Below are 4,740 nucleotides of genomic sequence, written 5' to 3' on the forward strand. Positions count from 1 at the left end.
TGTCAATTGTTTCCCTGTGAAATGCTGCTCTGCAGCTGTTAAAGACTGTATTTGGAAGTAATTTCAGAAATTTAAAGTAGAAAGCTCTTTCTTTAATTGTATTTTGGGGTTTTGCATATTTCTCCACTCCTATCTCCCCCTTTTTGTTGTTGTTGTTTTTGTAATTGATCTTTTAGGGTTCTATTACCTCTAATTGCTTGGAATTACCTAAGGGTGGATGAATCCAATTTATATTCACTTAGTTCTGTGACTTTGGGCAGGTGACTTAACTTGGTGTGCCTCATTTTTCCATCTGCAGCTTGGGAAGAATAATGGTCACCATCTCACTGGGTCATTGTGATCACTGAACAAGTCAGAACTCAGAGCAGAGCCTGGCACATAGTAGTTGCTCAGTAAAGCCACTTACTCATGGATGTCATGGTTCTTCCTCTTGTTCCCTCATGTTGGCACGGCCCCTGGAGCCCCCACCAGCCTCCATGGACTGGAAGACACTCCAGAAGCTGCTGAGTGGTGTGAACAAGTACTCCACGGCATTCAGACACATCTGGCTGCTGGTGGTGTTCGTTTTCCAGGTCCTGGTGTATATGGTGGCCACAGTATGCATGTGGGGGGATGAGCAGAAGGACTTTTACTGCAACGCCAAGCAGCTGGGCTACACCAGTGTCTGCTATGACAACTTCTTCCCCATCTCCAACATCCAGCTCTGGGCCCTGCAGCACATCTTCATCCCCTGACCCTCACTGCTCATCATCCACATGGCCAAGGAGCGGGAAAGGTGCCACGGCCTGAAGCATGGTGACCAGTGTGCCAAGCTATATGACAACATGGGCAAGAAGCACGGGGGCCTGTGGTGGATGTACCTGCTCAGCCTCATCTTCAATCTCCTCATCGAGCTCATCTTCCTCTCCATGCTATACATACTCTGGTACAGCTACAGCATACCCCGCCTGATGAACTGCATCAACGTGGTGCCCTGCCCCAGCACCGTGGACTACTACATCGCCTGGCCCACTGAGAAGAATGTCACTACTTCATAGTGGGCACCTTGGCCGTCTGCATCGTGCTCACCATCTGTGAGATCTGCTACCTCATCTCCCACAGGCTCCTGTGGTGCATGCGTAGGGACAGGCCCCCTGGAGTCCAAGGCTCCTCAGCCTGCAACAGCCAGGCCTCCACTGCCACTGCCACCGCAAGCTGGTGGAGGCTGGGGGGCTGGGCTTAGACCTGGGCGATGACAAACTGCAGGTTTCCATGCCTAAGCTGTCCCCAATCTAACTCTGGGGCTCATGGTGACACTGGAGCTGCCAGTGGGACAGGCAGGAAGGTGCTACCAGGTGGAGGGTCCTATGTGGTCTGGAAACCCCACTTTGAATTCACTAAGCTACTGAATTTCTGGTTGGGCAGATACTTTTTCCTGATGGGCACTCGGTGGCCTACCTGGGAATAGGTGGCCAACAGGTGCCACACCTGAGTAGAGACAGACTTTTAAAGAAGCAAATTAACTGTATAAAAGCTATGCAAGGGGATATTGAGGGCACTCACGGCAGGGTTTCTAGCTAACCCAGGAGGAGGTGACCAGGCTTCCCTGAAGAGACAATGTTCAAGAGAGATAAGAAGTATTCCCAAGCTGAGACAACAGGGGCCACAGAGGCCTTGAGGCCACCAACAAAGAGATGCTCACTCTGGGCTAAATGAGCCAGACCAAAAGAAGTCTTCCCTCCCTCGGGGGAAGCCCAGATCCTGAGATGGAGAGGTCTGGAAGCTGGAGAGTGAGCTTGGCAAGGTTCTGGAGACACCCAGGGATCCTCCGTGTCATCACTCCTCTCAATGGAGCCCCCCTCAAAAAAATTCCTGCTCCCTTAGCCTCAGGCAGGGGTGCTCCTACATCTCTTCCCACCCACCACTGTGCTCAGCCCCTTTTCCCAGGAACTCAGAGATGATGCACTGACAGGAACATCCCAAGGTGGTTTCCTTGACATCAATAAAGGCTGCCTTTTATACAGGCTGGCTCTGTCCTTGGTACTTCCACACTTCCAACCACAGGACTCCAATAGCAGAGAATGTAGCCCTCAGAAATTGAAAGAGCTCCAAGACTGGGAAAGAAACTAGGATGGGTGCTGTGGCTGTGGCTGTAAGCTAGGTGGGAGCTGAGGTTAACAGGTAGTGGCTGAGGTTGGCTGGAAGAGGGCCTGGACCAGACTCTACAAATGTACATGTTGGGATTCCAGTTGTGGACACAAGAGGGAGCTGTGCTCCGTCTACAACAGCACGTCCCACCTTCATCATTCACCTGTGCCCTGAGTACACACCCAATCACTGTCACTCTCATTATAGATAACCTCACTCACTCCCTCCTCCCTTGTCACCCAGTCACTGCCACCACAAACCTCATCCCCACCCTGTGTACACACAATCCCTGTTATTCATACTTGCACTCCTTATCTACACTCTCAGCAGGCTGCGAGGTCTACTCTAACACAAACAGGCCCAGCCTCTGCCCACATTTCACTCTCATTCTGTTTTCCCTGAGCATTTTCTCCATGCCTGGCCCCTGGCAGGTTTCTGGCACAGTGTAAGGAAGTGGAACCTGAGCCCAAGGAGTTAAGAGTCTGGGGGAGACAGAGACTCAGACTCAGACTCATGCCCTGCACTAATGAACCCTGAGGTGGTTCACAGCTGTGTCATGACCTGAAATGCAGGAGACTGTGCTGTGGCATGACCTGTGATGTGGCATGACCTGAAATATTGAGGAAATCATCACCCAAGGCTGGACCAGAATGGGAAGCAAAACAAGGTGCAAAGTTATACTAGCTGAGAGGAACGTTCAGTGACTAGCACAGCCAAGGCCAGGAACCAGGAGCCAAAACCAGCAAGGTCATTGTAATGGTCAATCAGAGGGTGGATAAGCCAGGCAAGTGGAAAGGGCCCAGGGCTGGGCTGCCACTGTTTTCCACACTTAGGATTCAGAGTTTGACTACTTCACGAGCACAGCTTCACCACACTGCACCTTGGGCAGGCTTTCAGAGCCTCAGTCTTGTCATCAATACAATGGGATTCGATCTATCAGGACCCAGCAGAAAATAGATGGCACATTCTAACCCAGTAACTTTAGAGAGATTCTCCTAGACTTTCAAAGGTATGGGCATGATTAAGGAAACCCACCAGGGATCCTGCAGTACCATGGGGCTAATACCAGGGTAACAGTGGATAGCAGCTCTGGGATGATCCAACCACAGCAACCAAATAAATCCCCCAACTTCACTCTCCCATCTACTGCTAATGCCAGTGGCTCCCATTGCCCAAGCCCAAACACAAGTCAGAGGTAAGTCAGCCTCCCAGGACACAGACCAGGATGGACAGTACAGCTGAAGGCAAAGGAATTATACATACAGGCTCTGTGAGTCGACCACCAAAGGGACTGTAACAAACTGGTCAGCATATGGAAGTGATCAACATAAGGAACTAGGCCTACTGTACAGATATGTACATGTGGTGTTTTCCAGTCTATGAAAATTAAGTCAACTGAGTGACACCTGTGGTTCAATGGGTAGGATGCCAGCCCCATATACCGAGGGTGGCAGGTTCAAACCCAGTCCCAGCCAAACCTCAACAAAAAATAGCCAGGCATTGTGGCAGGTGCCTGTAGTCCCAGCTAATCTGGAGGCTGAAGTAAGAGAATCACCTAAGCCCAGGAGTTGGAGGTTGCTGTGAGCTGTGATGTCACAGTACTCTACAAAGGGTGATAAAGTAAGACTCTGTCTCTAAAAAAAAGAAAAAAGAAAGAAAGAAAATGAGGTCAACTTAAGGTAGTAGTCAATGTAGGGAGCTGGTCAACTATGGAGGTTCTACTGCGTTCAGTACAGCACCCGGGACAGTTCCTATTTGCATGACTGCTGTAGAGATAGAAGGAGGGCCTGTGGGTATAATGTTAACACAGTGCTGATGTGTCCGATGAATACCAAGGCATGATTGTTCTTAGGAAAGACTTTGCCTGATGCATCATAGGTTAGCCTTAGCTGAGGTTGGAGGCTTAACAAGGTCTCAGGGAGAGGTGATCTCCACCTGCATTCCAGCACCTCCCTGGGTGGTCTGGCTGCCTGGCTAAGGCTAGCTAGAAGGTGAGAACAACCAGAACCCTGGCTCTCCCAGCGCAGACTGAATGCTTAGCATGGACTGCACTTCCAGTCCTGGGCCTGCTTCTCCAGGCTGTGGGCCAGGACCATGGAGGAGGGACAGTCCAGCCCTGCCCTGTACATCTCATTTCACCTTTGGCCTGGAATGTTCTGAGCAGTGCAGCTCACTGATCTCATGCAGCATGTACTGGGCTACTGTTTACCACTGAGTCCCCAGGGCAGGCACATCGCTGTCACCACAAGGTGGCCCTCACATCCCTTTGGCCTTCTCGGGGTTCACACCTCTACCTCCTCCATCCCCATCTCATGAGGTGCACTGCAAGCTTCCTTTGATCATGCATAGGACACACTGAGCTCACAGCCCACATGTACTATTGATACATAGAGTCACAGCCCAAGGTAAACAGATTGTTTCATATTCATTCACCCTGGTCCAAGCTCCCATGTCAACTGAATGTTTATGTCCCCCCACAATTCGTATGTTGAAATGGTTCCTCTCAATGTGATGGTATTAGAAAGTGGGAGCTTCAGGAGGTAATCAGGTCATGAGGGTGGAGCTCTCCTAAATCAGATTAGTGACCTTACAAGAAGAGACAGGAGAGAAATG

General features: G+C 50.5%; 1 pseudogene; it reads left to right on the top strand.

Moving 5' to 3' along the window:
- Window positions 1-476: 476 nt before the first annotated feature.
- Window positions 477-1,275, top strand: LOC100946898 (annotated as a pseudogene).
- The last annotated feature ends 3,465 nt before the right edge of the window (window positions 1,276-4,740 follow it).

Source organism: Otolemur garnettii, unplaced genomic scaffold (assembly GCF_000181295.1).
Source record: "Otolemur garnettii isolate 467f Iridium unplaced genomic scaffold, OtoGar3 scaffold00204, whole genome shotgun sequence".
Lineage (NCBI taxonomy): Eukaryota > Metazoa > Chordata > Mammalia > Primates > Galagidae > Otolemur > Otolemur garnettii.